Below are 14,815 nucleotides of genomic sequence, written 5' to 3'. Positions count from 1 at the left end.
CCCGGTTTGTGTCCTGGCATGTGAGGGGGGCCTCTGCACTATAAATGCTGGCTCCTCCCACGACCAAATGGCTTGGATTTGGCCGGGTTTGAGATGGCCTCCATTAGCTTCCATTATTGGCGGGAAACCAATGGTGACGATCTCTAACGCCGGCCCAAATGTTGAGATTTGGCCGGCCCCGACAGTATTATCGAAACGAAAGATGGCCGGCCATCTTGTTTCGATAATACGGTCGGGTATGCCGCTTTACGGGGCTGGCCTTAGAGATGGCTGCCCATATAGATGGCCAGCCCCGTTTGATTATGCCCCTCCACATGGCTTAGTAAAAAGGGCCCCTAAATTTTGTCATTCTTCAAGGAATAAAATACTTTAGTTACTTTGCTGCTTAATTGTCATGATTCATACCTATATTTTTTGAGATGAGAACAAATGTAAGCAACATGCACACACAGCTATAGGGACAAAACTTTGATGGCTGCCACTTAACCATATAAGTTATATGAAAATCTGCTGAATTTTACTGATCTCCATACCAGTATAAATACATTATGCCCATATTCTGCCACTCCTTCCCCCCTCTCATTGTGTGTACATGTTTAATTTTGTTTTGCATTTTTTGTAGTTGCAGCATGTTAACTGACCTGCTCTCACTGTATATGGCTCATTTCCTCCTGTCACTGAGAGCATTTCCAGGTTCAGTCTTTAGCCCAAGCAGTGGCATACCTAACTTGGTTGTCACCCCGGGTGGCGCACCCCCTGTTCCAGGCGCGTCTCTCCCACCATCTCCCGTCCTCCCTCCCTCTCTCCCTTCAAGCAGTAAAGGGGGAGCATTGAGCAGTCGAGTGGCTGTCAGCTCTGCCGGTCCCCTGCCTCCTCTGATGTCAACTTCCTGTTCCAGTGCACCCCCTTTACTGCCTGCACCTGGGGTGGACCATACCCATGGCCCGTCCTTGGTACGCCACTGAATCCAAAGTACATGCTTTGACCCTGTTGGTCAGTCTACAGTCCACTAGCCTTATGGGTATTCTTGCACCCCTCCTTGAAGTGCAGAATTCTCCATCTTGGGCTCAGAGAGCAAACAGTCCACAGCTTCTCTCTCTCTCTCTCTCCACACCTCTCTGGAAAACATACCCTCCTTTTGAATGATGCACAACATCATTCATTCACTGAAACCTAGCATCCTTCTCTCACATCCTTGTCTGCAATAATTCAGACTCCATTCTCCAATCATTCAACATCTGCCCCTTCAGTGTGGCAGCCAATTAATCAGCATCCAGTTTCAAAGATTCACACTGCTTAGGCAGAACTTTCCTTTCAATTAATTGCATGCAGTAAGTTACTTGCTTTTACTTATTTGTAACAGTTGGAAGTCTGCTGCTATTGAAACTCAAAATCTAGCCATATAGGAAATTGGGGGGTCCTTTTACAAAGCTGTGGGAAGGCTAATGCGCAGCTAGCGCATGCAAAATCGGCACTACCGCTGGGGTAGCGAGTGCAGCCGGCAGTAATTCCGAGCTTGGTGCATGCTGAATCCCACAGTAGAAAATATTTTTCTATTTTCTACCGCTGGGGGGGGGGGGGGGGGGGGGGGGGGGAGGAGCGTTCCTGGTGGGATTAGTGGCGTAGCTACATGGGGCCACGGGGTCCTGGGCCCCCGTAGATTTGGCCCTGGACCCCCCTGCTGACGACCCTCTCGACCCCCCTCCCACCGCCAACCCTCCCCCGCCGTCGCCTACCTTTGCTGAGGTCCTCTTCTTCCTGCGGAAGGCATCGTTCTGTTTCTGTGAGTTGTACGTGCCGGAAGAAGAGGACCTCGTCTGGTGGGGGTTGGGATCCCCCGCCAGCAAAGGTAGGCGACGGCAAAGAAGGGTTGGCAATGGGAGGGGGTCGAGAGGGTCATCGGCAGGGAGGGGTCAAAGTTGTTGGTGGTGGTGGTGGCGGAGGTGGCGGGGGTGTCGGCAATGGCGGGGGGCGGCGCTGGGGGAGGGCTAAAATGTGCCCCTTCACCTCGGGCTCTGGACCCCCCTTCAGCCGAAGTCTGGCTATGCCCCTGGGTGGAATTCATCACCATGGCCATGATGGCACGTGATGAACGCTTACCGTGCGGGTAGTGCATGGTCCCATACTGCTAGGTCAATAGCTGGTGGTAAGGACTCAGGCCATAAATAGGCACACGCTAGTTTTAATGTTTGCACACGCCTATTTCCCAGCTCACTAAAAAATGGCCTTTTTTTCACCTGTAGTAAAATGTGGCCCAGTGTGCTCGCCCTAAAGACACACCCACACTTCACAGACCACTTTCTTTTTATCACACCTTTGTAAAAATTCTCCTGAATGACCAGAATTTATGTGTTCCCCATTGCTAAGATTTAAAAACAAGGACTTGTGCACCCACTGCCAACCACATTACTACTACTACTACTACTATTTAGCATTTCTATAGCGCTACAAAGCATACGCAGCGCTGCACAAACATAGAAGAAAGACAGTCCCTGCTCAAAGAGCTTACAATCTAATAGACAAAAAATAAATAAAGTAAGCAAATCAAATCAATTAATGTGAACGGGAAGGAAGAGAGGAGGGTAGGTGGAGGCGAGTGGTTACAAGTCAAAAGCAATGTTAAAGAGGTGGGCTTTCAGTCTAGATTTAAAGTTGGCCAAGGATGGGGCAAGACGTAGGGGCTCAGGAAGTTTATTCCAGGCGTAGGGTGCAGCGAGACAAAAGGCGCGAAGTCTGGAGTTGGCAGTAGTGGAGAAGGGAACAGATAAGAAGGATTTATCCATGGAGCGGAGTGCACGGGAAGGGGTGTAGGGATGGACGAGTGTGGAGAGATACTGGGGAGCAGCAGAGTGAGTACATTTATAGGTTAGTAGAAGAAGTTTGAACAGGATGCGAAAACGGATAGGGAGCCAGTGAAGGGTCTTGAGGAGAGGGGTAGTATGAGTAAAGCGACCCTGGCGGAAGATGAGACGGGCAGCAGAGTTTTGAACCGACTGGAGAGAGGAGAGGTGACTAAGTGGGAGGCCAGCAAGAAGCAGATTGCAGTAGTCTAAACGAGAGGTGACAAGGATGTGGATGAGGGTTTTGGTAGCGTGCTCGGAAAGAAAGGGGCGGATTTTACGGATGTTGTAAAGAAAGAAACAACAGGTCTTGGCAATCTGCTGGATATGAGCAGAGAAGGAGAGAGAAGAGTCAAAGATGACCCCAAGGTTTCGAGCTGAGGAGACAGGGAGAATGAGAGAGCCATCAACAGAAATAGAAAACGGGGGGAGCGGGGAGGTGGGTTTGGGGGGGGAAATGAGAAGCTCGGTTTTGGTCATATTTAATTTCAGGTGGCGTTGAGACATCCAGACAGCAATGTCAGACAAGCACGCTGAAACTTTTAACTTTTAAACACTGATCTTGTTTTGTTCTAGATTATTGCAGAACAAAATATTCATACTTCTAGGTTACTTAGAATAAATTATTCATAGTAAATAAGCATGCATATTATGATGCAGGGTGGAATTTTAGAAGCCTAGGTGCCATTTATATATGTAAATTGATAAATACACAGACAGCCCCCAATTTTAACAGGCCATAGAAATCAGGATTGAGACATGCAGATCAGTACATCTCAAGTATTTTTAGAAGAGAAACTGCCGACAGTCTGCTCTAAAATTCAGGAGAAATGGATGTTTATGTGCCAGATGCATGCAACATAAACATCCATTTTAGCAAAATAACCATAGAAAATACCCACGTGCTCAAAACTAGCACATGTGCATTTAAATTAACACATAACTAGCATTTTTACATTTGAGACTTTGGAGACATAATCGTGTATTATCCTGACACTATCACAGAGACTGTTTTCCCTTGGCAATTTGGCATTTGAGAGGGGATAAAAAAAAATACTGTGGAATTTAGGGGCCCTTTTACTAAGGCGAGTAGGCACTTACGTGCATCCAACATGCGTCAGTATGGAATTACCGCCTGGCTACCGCATGTCCCGGGCTGTAGTTCCATTTTTTAGGTATGTCCGATATGTGTTGCAGAAAATAATTGTTTTTATTTTCTACTGTGTGGTCCTAACCGGGCGGTAATCGGCAGTGTACGCACGTTGATGATTACTGCCCGGTTAACGCCTGAGATCTTACCACTCAGACAATGGGTGGCGGTAAGGGCTCAGGCCCAAAATGGATGCGTGTCATGTTCGGCCCAAAAAAAGAGGCCTTTTTTGCAGACGCATTGAAAAATGGACCTCCGCGTGTCCGATACACATGCATACAACAGCACACGCCATTTTAGGTGCACCTTAGGAAAAGGACCCCTAAGAGGGCAACCTCCCCTAATCCCTCCAGGATTAACAATTTGTAATAGGTCCTTCTCTATTGCTGTGCCTTTTGAGTGGAATCAGTTTAGAAGTGCAGATAAACTATTGTTTATTTTGAAGCAGGTGAAGAAAACATTATTTCAGAGAGCATTTGGATAGTTGATAATGCATTTTCACAGTTTACTGTTTTGATGTATATATAAAATTTTTATGCTGTGATGTTTTGTTTTATTTTTTGTTTTTGTTTGTTTTCTTATTTTATGTACATCCTATTGCAACCTGCCTAGCATGGTGGATTGGGTGGGTAATAAATATTTTATATAAATAAATACAGCCCTTTCCTTTATAGGAAGCCAATGCAATTGGTACAAACATGGCCTAGCACTTTCCCAACTTTGTCCATTTAACACATGCTACTGCTGCAATCTGTAATATCTGTAACTTTCTTATAAATGTAGTAGACAGTCCTATATATAAAATATCACAGTAATCCAAAAGACTTATTAAAAAGTATAAACTACTAATGTCTCCACTCCAGTAAGAAATGTACCTTAACTCTAGACTCACTGCTGACGGTATTCACACTAGAAAACTGAAGAAGAAATGTAATTTAATCTTAGAAATACCAAATTGATTAAGAAAACTTTATTCCTATTTTACTTGTTCCAGAGTAACTAATCCTGCATTAAGGAGTCGAGTCATTAATGGGTATGGAGCTTCATTTTACAAAGTAGAAATTGGAATTCAGATGTCCAGTTTGGAATGTGCTCAATTCTGGTTGTGTTTCAGAAAAGGATCTGCCGATCCAGAGGGTTTTTTTTTCTAAATAACTAGCAGGAGCACATGTCTGTGCACTGACACATACAGCAAGACCAGCCATTTAGGGCCCATAGCCTTAAGGCAGTGGGCTAATAATCTTGGATGAGCAGCAGCCATGTTTACCTGGAGAGGAATGGGGGGGAGAGGGGTGGCATTGGAAGGGGTAAGGAAAGAAATGTAGTTCAAAGTTAATAGTAGTAAGGGTTAGAGAGGGATAGGTGGAGGAGGGTTGTTGGCAGGCAGAGAGTGTAGGAGTTGTGGGAAGGAGAAAATTGGTTCAGGGAAAAGGGAATGAGTTTGGAGGGAATTAGGCAAAGGAATTTTGGTGGGCAAAGGGTCATTGGGTGTCGAGAATAGGAAGGGAAAGGTGAGGGAGACTGGTGTCAGGAGTAAATTCTTTCCTCTCATCCTGCCCAGTGTTGGTGGCTGATGGGGCTGTGAGTTCATGGGGGAGGCTTGGTTTAGGCACTGTGTATAGGGTGTGTGTGTGTGTGTGAGAGAGAGAGAGAGAGTCACAGCATTGGGGTAGTTGAACAATTTACCAGGTAGTCACAGAGGCAGGGAGGGGTATTGAAAGTATGAGTTACAGGAATTGACATGTAAGCTTGAACAGGGGAAAGGGTCGAATGCGATACAGCCTTGAGCTGAGGTGGGACTTGGCAACACCGCAAGGCTCACTTTTAATATATAAGTTAATAAACTTTGTTTCAATGGGGATGAGATTAGGTCAATACCAACTAGCCTTATGATTTTGGGATGGGGGGTTATGGCCGCTCTGATGGGAAATGAAAGACAAATTGTAGTTTAATATTGTTGACATATTTGAGTTGTTATAAAAAGAAGTTAAATAAATTGGCGGCCAATATATTGCAACATTTGTATATTATTTGTGCATTTTCTTGGATGATAGGTTTGTGGGTTAATTGAGTGAGTGAAATGGATGCTATGCAAGTGCCAAGCTTATACAAATAAACATAAAGCAGCATGAACCCAGCAGCTTCCAGGGTCCTTTTACTAAGTTGCTCTAACTGATTTAGTGTATGCTAACAAATTAGAGTGTGTTACGTGTCATGCAGCCTATTGGTATATAATGGGCTGCAGGGCATTTAAAGCCAGATTCTATATAAGGTGCCCAAAAAATCCACACGGTAAACATTTCCGCCTAAGCATATTCTATAAGCTAAGCGCTGCTTAGCTTAGATTTAGGCACAGTATATAGAATATGCTCAGTTGATATCCCAGTGCCTAAAACTATATGCTGCCATTTACACCACTGGAAAATGTGGCGTAAATCCTCACACATAGATTTACACACACTGGACCATATTTTATAACTGTGCGCATAAATTTGGGAATGCCCATGGAATGCCCATTTCCACGACCATAGCCACGCCCCTTTAAACTGTGCGTATTAGAATTTAGGCACAGTTCATTAAAGAATATGCTTAGTGAGTTGTGCGCGTAAATTCTAAGTATTGCCAATTAGTGCTCATTATTGCTGCCTGGATGTCTCAGTGCCATCTGAAACTAAACATGACCAAGACTGAGCTTCTTATCTTTCCCCCTAAACCAACCTTTCCTCCTCCCCCATTCTCTATTTCTGTGGAAAACACTCTCATCCTTCCTGTCTCATCAGCTCGTAACCTTGGGGTCGTCTTCGACTCCTCCCTCTCATTCTCTGCACATATTCAACAGACTGCTAAAACCTGTCGTTTCTTTCTCTACAATGTCAGCAAAATTCGCCCTTTCCTTTCTGAGCACAGTACCAGAACCCTCATCCACGCTCTTATCACCTCTCACTTAGACTATTGCAACTTGCTTCTCATAGGTCTCTCACTTAGCCATCTCTCTCCTCTTCAATCTGTTCAAAATTCTGCTGCACGACTAATATTCCGCCAGGGTCGTTATGCTCATATTAGCCCTCTCCTCAAGTCACTTCACTGGCTTCCTATCCATTTCCGCATACAGTTCAAACTCCTCTTATTGACCTATAAGTGCATTCACTCTGCAGCTCCTCAGTACCTCTCCACTCTCATCTCTTCCTACATTCCTCCCCGGGAACTCCATTCACTGGGTAAATCTCTCTTATCTGCACCCTTCTCCTCCACTGCTAACTCCAGACTCCGTTCCTTTTATCTTGCTGCACCATATGCCTGGAATAGACTTCCTGACCCGCGACATCAAGCTCCATCTCTGACCGTCTTCAAATCCAAGCTAAAAGCCCACCGTTTTGATGCTGCTTTTAACTTCTAACCCTTGTTCACTTGTTCAGAATCCTTATGTTATCATCCTCACTTTAATATTCCCTTATCTCTTGTTTGTCCTGTTTGTCCTAATTAGATTGTAAGCTCTGTCGAGCAGGGACTGTCTCTTCATGTTCAAGTGTACAGCGCTGCGTACGTATAGTAGCGCTATAGAAATGATAAGTAGTAGTAGTAGTAGTATTGCGTGTTAAGTGTTGTTATCAATGCTGATTAGCTAGTTAAGCCAATTAGGTTCCTGGCATTATTATAGAATATGCTAGGATTTCAACATGGCTCTCTAGGCATGCTATATAGAATCCGGCAGTTAGTATGCTCTATTTTGCACACCTTAGTAAAAGGACCCCTCCATGAGGAGCTGTCTGCACTTACATGCAGAAGTGTGGATTTTGCAACTTCTATGTGTAAATGATACAACTTCTACATATAGTTGCCCCATTTTACAAATCTACATGTGAAGTGCCACCATTTACATTGTGAGATCGCAATCTTTAACTTGGAAGTGGACATAAACTCCCTTAATCCAACTTTGACAGCCCTGGCTAAATTGAGCACTTTTGTAATACTTATTTGTGCCTTTGAGCTGAAGTAAAACCTGATGTGGGAATTTTACCCATACATATGCATACTACATGTGTAAATTTTAGTCCTGCTTCAGTTTCAACCTGGGAGAAGGAGAGCTCTCTTATGCTGAAGCTCTGTGAACAAATATATGCACTGATCTCCCCAGGTACTTTCTAGGAAGTATGCAGGTATTTAGATAGTGTTATGATTGATCCATATTTCAGTTACCTGTTATTGTTTTCCAATTGCACTATTTTGTTCCACTATTCAATATTTTTTAAGAGAATAAACATAATTGTTTGTTTGATCTGTTTGTATGGACTGATAAAGAATCCTGGTAGTTTGTATGCTGGGTCTGTGAATGCTTTCTGGGAACTGTGGGACCACTGGGAGTGTGGCCCCAGTAATCTAGAAATCACTGGGGATAATTTGAGAGCGGGAGACTCACCCAGAGCTGGTTGTGACCCAGTCAGTGGGAGAAGGGTGCTAGTATAGAGTACAAGCAGAAGGTGCAGGTGGACCTGAGCTGTGCTGGGGATAGATTGGGGATAGACCCTCTAAGTGGCCGCGGGTTAACCCCAGGTAGGTGGCTAGGTGTTTTGTGACACCAACAAATCAGAGAGAAACAGCAACACAAATAGACAGGGACAATAATCAGTGTCTAGGGCCTCAGATGGAACAAACAAGCAGAACCAAACTGTCAAGAAAGCAATTTTATTCAAGACCTAACATGACCCATGTGGATCTCTTGTATATAATGCACACATGTTGCATTCTTTGTAATTTTATATGTTTCTTTTTTTTACATTACTATGTTTTTAAAATCCTGTATTTTTACTCAGTATATTATTGGCATTCACAATATGGTGTGCATTATATACAAGAGATCTGTAGCCCGGCAAAAGTTATTGTTCATCCTTATCTCTGCACCAACCACAGTTCTGTATTTATGTTTATATCAGTATGACATTATGTCTGTTTTTTGGATAATAAAACATTTTTCTGTGCAGATAGACAAGTATTAGGTGTCATTTTACCATGCCTCCTGATAAGCTCTATTTATTATAGTTTTAGATAAGATTGTGGTATGATATTAGAGCCATATAGCACTCAGGATTATAACACACTGTGATCCTTTTACTAAGTTGCGCTGAAAAATGGCCCGCAATAGTGTAGGCATGGGTTTTGGGTGCGCACAGAATCATTTTTCAGCGCACCTGTAAAAAAGGCCTTTTTAAAATTTTTGTCGAATATAGGCATGCAGCAAAATCAAAATTGCCGAGCGCCCATTTTGGGTCTGAGACCTTACCTCCAGCCATTGACCTAGCAGTAAAGTCTCATGCGGTAATCAGGTTGTAATGACCTATGCACATCCAATGCCACTTGGCGTGCATCCGATATGTGTGGCAGAAAATAAAAATTATTTTTCGGCTACGCGTATTGGCTGTGCACCAAAAATGAAATTACAGCAAGAGTCACGCGGTAGCTGTGCAGTAACTCCATTTTGGCACACATTGGGCATGCGTAGAAGCTTACGCAGCTTAGTAAAAGGGCTCCACTGTTGGTTACTTATCTTTTATTTCTTGTGTTTGCTAGTTGGTGCAAGTTAGTTTGTTGGGCTGTATATTATTATTGCGACTCCACCCTGTGAACATTACACAAAAGCATTGCAGCGGCATCAAGTGGGATGTGGCCCTGTTCATCATGTAATTTTGTATAAAAAAGTTATTTAATACCTTGAATTTTTTGAGTAACATTGATTTTCATTTATTCCATTTTTTTTTAAAGATGGCTACCATTCTTAAGCATTTTATATGGTTTATCACACATCATCATTAAACACATAATATGTGCATAAGTACATAAGTATTGCCATACTGGGAAAGACCAAAGGTCCATCAAGACCAGTATCCTGTTTCCAACAGTGGCCAATCCAGGTCACAAATACCCGGCAAGATCCCAAAAATGTACAAAACATTTTATACTGCTTATCCCAGAAATAGTGGATTTTCCCCAAGTCCATTTAATAATGGTCTATGGACTTTTCCTTTAGGAAGCCGTCCAAACCTTTTTAAAACTCCGCTAAGCTAACCGCCTTTACCACATTCTCAGGCAACGAATTCCAGAGTTTAATTACATGTTGAGTGAAGAAAGATTTTCTCCGATTAGTTTTAAATTTACTACATTGTAGCTTCATCGCATGCTCCCTAGTCCTAGTATTTTTGGAAAGCGTGAACAGACGCTTCACATCTACCCGTTCAACTCCACTTGTGAATTTTTAGGTGGCTCATTGGCAGAATAATGTTAGCAGATTTCTCTCGCGGAAATCAGTTTGGTTTCCATTCAACATACTGTTTTTATTTGGTAAGAATAAATTTTGGGCTTTTAAATAGGTGTATACTTTAATTTAGATTTACAGTAAATGAATAATAGTTTTTGTGCTTTTATGGTTGGTTGAGTTTTTATTGTTAAGAAGCCTTTTCCCTTGATTGTAACAGTTCACAGCATAGTGACTTCGGTATGTAGTTTGGAATTTGAGTTTTGAATTTCATATGTTTTGAATCTATATTCTTAATGCTATTACTTTCATTGCAATGATTGCTTTTTTGTTCCAATAGTTGGCTTAGATTCATCACACCAATTTGGTGCTGTTTTGAATGAACAGACAAGTAAAGTAAAGCAAATTATAGAGTAAGTAGTTGCTAATAGGAATGAGTAAAGGGAAACAAATTTTGCATCATTTGCAGTTTTTTAGACATTTTTATATAATTTTTTCAGTTTATTTCACACTTATTTTGATTTAATAAAAATCAACTTGCATTAGAATTTGCAAGCAAGTCCACTTTACAAATGTTAAGAACATAATAACATAAGCATTGCCATACTGGGACAGGCCAAAGGTCCATCAAGCCCAGCATCCTGTTTCCAAAAGTGGGCAACCCAGGTTACAAGTACCTAGCAAGATCCCAAGACAGTACGACACATTTTATGCTGCTTATCCTAGAAATAAGCAGTGGATTTTCCCCCAAGTCCAGCTTAATAATGGCTTATGGACTTTTCTTTTAGGAAATCAGTCAAACCTTGTTTAAACCCTGCTAAACTAACTGTTTTTATCACATTCTCTGGCAATGAATTTCAGAGTTCAGTTATACGTTGAGTGAATAAATATTTTCTCTGATTTGTTTTACATTTACTACTTTGTATCTTCATTGCATGCCCCCTAGTCCTAGCAGTTTTGGAAAGAGTAAACAAACGATTCACGTCTACCCATTCCACGCCACTCATTATTTTATAGACCTCTATCATATCTCCCCTCAGCTGTCTTTTTGCCAAGCTGAAGAGCCCTAGTCACTTTAGTCTTTCCTCATAGGGAAGTCGTCCTATCCCCGTTATCATTTTTGTTGCCCATCTCTGTATCTTTTCTAATTCCACTATATATTTTTTGAGATGCGGTGACCAGAATGGCACACAGTATTTGAGGTGTGGCTGCACCATGGAGTGATACAAAGGCATTATACCATCCTCATTTTTGTTTTCAATTCCTCTCCTTATAATACCTAACATTCTATTTGCTTTTTTTCACTACCGCTGCACACTGAGCATAGGGTTTCAACGTATTGTGAATGATGACACCTAGGTCTCTTTCCCAGTCAGTGACTCCTAATGTGAAACCTTGCATCACGTAGCATTAAATCGATTTTGCATGTGCTTAATTTTTTTAAGTTGCACTAACAAACTGAAGGCTCCTTTTATGAAGTGGCACTACCAATTCGCATGTGCTGATTGTGAAGAAGCCTATGAGAATTGAATGGGCTACCTTGTATTCAGTGCACACTAATCAGTAGTGCCACTTCAAAAAAAGAGCCCTGAATGTATGCTAACAAATGCACATCTGAACAATAACTCCATACTTTGTTTACCAAGCAAGTTTCAGGAAGGGTTAAGAGCGTGGAATCCTGTGCTAAATAATAAATGCTTAAATCTTGACAAAGGAACTAACTCACTTGTGTTTTTATCAGATTTTAGTGCCTTTTTACTTTCATGATTAAATGCTTTTGTTTTAGGTAGAACAGTTTTTAAATAATTTCTTCAATTTTAGTTGATAAAATGCAAAGAGCAGGCTAGAGAATTTCCAGCCATCTGTCTATTCTATTTAATATTTATTTGCTTCCACTTTGTGATTTATACCAACAGTTCAGCATTAGCTTTTTTATGTATGCAGAAGATGTCCAGCTGGTTATCCCTGTGGACGCCTCCAACCAGGAATCAATAGATAATCTGAACAAATGCCTGGGTAGAAAGGACTGTTCATGTAGAGAAAATAAAATTTAACCCAGAGAAGACAGGTATACCTTGAGTCAGCAAAACCCAAGATAGACTATTACAGTCTATCTCAGGGATATGTCTACTAAAGGGTGTTAAGCCATAATGTGTGAAAACATTTCCTGCATAGCATGTTAAAAACATTTTTGTGCATGCTAAGCACATGTTATTTATATTTTTCTATTTATTTTTTAGAAAAGGGCAGAGAATGGGCATGTCCATAACACAGGAGCACTTACCACCTCCTAAATAGGAGGCAGCAAGGGCTCTTGCATTAATTGTTTTTAGGTTATGTATGTTAATGCAAACATTAGGCCATGACCTGAAAATAAAATACTTGAAAATGCCCTATTTCCTGGGCTTGCTGGAAATAGGCTTAGGGGGGAATTCTAGATATGGTGCCTTAAAAATCTGTGCGATTAGCGTGATTCGATAAACTATGCCTAAAGTTACATTTAGTTTATAGAATACTCTCAAGTGCCATTCTTGCAACTAAAATTTAGGCACACCTATTTAGGCCACCTAAAACCAGGCCTAAATACCTATGCCTAATTTAGGCACAGATCGGGTGTATTCTATAACAGTGCAAATAGTTTTTTTTTAAACACTCACAACCTGCCCATTCCACACCCATGGCCATGCCCCCTTTTTGACTGTGCACATTAAAATGTATACCCATCGTGTTACAGAATACGCCTAGAAAGTTGTGTGAGTTAATTCTAATTAAAGCCAATTAGTGCTACTAATTGGTTGTTAAGTACTAATTATCACGTTAACACCATATACTCAGTATACCTGAATGTAACTCATCTTGAGCTACTATTGAAAAAAAGTGAGCAAAATCCAAATAAATAAATATAATGTGGGAGTTAATGTGTAAGAAAGTCCCGTGTTAGTATGTGCTAAACCCATTTACTAGCTCCCTTTAGTAGACGTACCTCTTAGTTTGGACTGAACTATTTTCTTACCCAGTCCTAGTGTCCAGTTTGAGATTATACATCGACAAATTTTTGAATCTTAGTCATGCTTCTGAGTGTAATCAGTATTACTATGGCCTTTTGTTTTAACTAGATGTCATTTGTCTTAGTATTTTACATTCTGCTTTTTATATTTTATGTTTTTTCATGTATTGTTTGTTTTATTCTGTCATTTGCTCTGAAGAAAAAGTATGCTTTGATTCATGGAATTCAAATTTATAGAATGGGTCATGTAAACCCTTATACATCAAGTTTATTTTTTATTGCCCCTGCAAGATGATTTTACTGTTACCCAAGTTTTGGTTTCGTCATGCAATGATTTCAATATTTATCATATGTGGGCCTGCCACAAAAAGTTCACTTTAAACTACAATTAATTCATAATAAAAATGGCTAGTTTCCAACTCACGGGATAATGTATCACCATTCCTAGAACATTTATCCTGGCTCTCACTTTAGAACTTGTATGTGCAAATGTACAGAATCCTAGCACTTATGTGGATAAATGTATACTTAACTGTGAAAATGCCAGGAAGGTGCCTAAGCAATATTTTGTATTGGCGAATCCAAATTAGTGGGGGGAGGTGTACCCATGAGCGGGATATGAGGGGGCCCCAGTTACATGCATAATATACAGAATACTGTAAATTATGCATGTCCCTACCACATTTAGCCACACATACTTACACCAGGTCTATAGCTGGTATAAGTATAGTGGACACTTACATGTCAGGTGTGCGGATATCAGGATATGCTAGAATTCTAAAATGGAACCTGGGCACCTTAGGTGCTATTATAGAATTGGCTCTTGCCGTAATGCCTAAATGAAAGTGCCCAGTTGTAGAATTGCCCCCACAGTGCTGCATAATTTGATTCTTTATTTTTTGGAGCTCACACTTGAAAAAATGTATATTTCCCATAAAGGTTGGCAGAGCAACAACTTCTGCAGTTGCCTTCTCTCGGGGAGATGAAGAAAGTGTGACCTGGGAAGTACCTTTTCGTGTATCACTCTGCATTTGTGGAACATCATTTGTAAAAATGCATGATAGGCTAGCCCGATTATAATTTTATATATTGGCTGTTACAGATTTCAGATGCAATATTTGCCATCTGCCTTTATTATAGTATTGTGTTCATATTTATTATGTTCTTCAGTATGCACTACATTTAAGATGTTTTCTTGATCCGCTCTCTGTTTTATTTATTTATTTATTCAATATTAGGATTTATTTACCACCTTGTTGAAGAAATTCATCCATGGTGGTCTACAGCAAGAATAAGCCAAATATAGGTGACAGATAATTATATCAGTCACTTTTAAATAAAATAAACATTATGAAATACTAGGCTACTTATAAAGTAAACACAATAAACAAAATAGCTTAATAGGCAGCACAGAGTATAAGCAGCGCTGGAGACAGATAAGACAAAATAATTGGAATTAGATAAAAACATGGGTGGCTAGCAAGGACAAATTGCACATGAAGTCAGAAAAGGTGCAGCAAAATGATTTCAGCTAGAGTGGATGTGGATAAGCAAGCTGCTGTTAGTCCTTG

The 14,815-nt window shown here is 41.0% G+C and overlaps 1 protein-coding gene across 2 annotated transcripts in view; it reads right to left on the bottom strand.

Moving 5' to 3' along the window:
* FSTL5 (follistatin like 5) overlaps positions 1 to 14,815 on the bottom strand; it is an 877,920-nt gene that overhangs the window by 436,149 nt on the left and 426,956 nt on the right. The window lies entirely within an intron of this gene.

This window comes from Microcaecilia unicolor, chromosome 2 (assembly GCF_901765095.1).
Source record: "Microcaecilia unicolor chromosome 2, aMicUni1.1, whole genome shotgun sequence".
Taxonomy (NCBI): Eukaryota; Metazoa; Chordata; class Amphibia; order Gymnophiona; family Siphonopidae; genus Microcaecilia; species Microcaecilia unicolor.
Note: the sequence above shows the minus strand (reverse complement) of the source record. Positions and strands in the feature narration are given on the sequence as shown.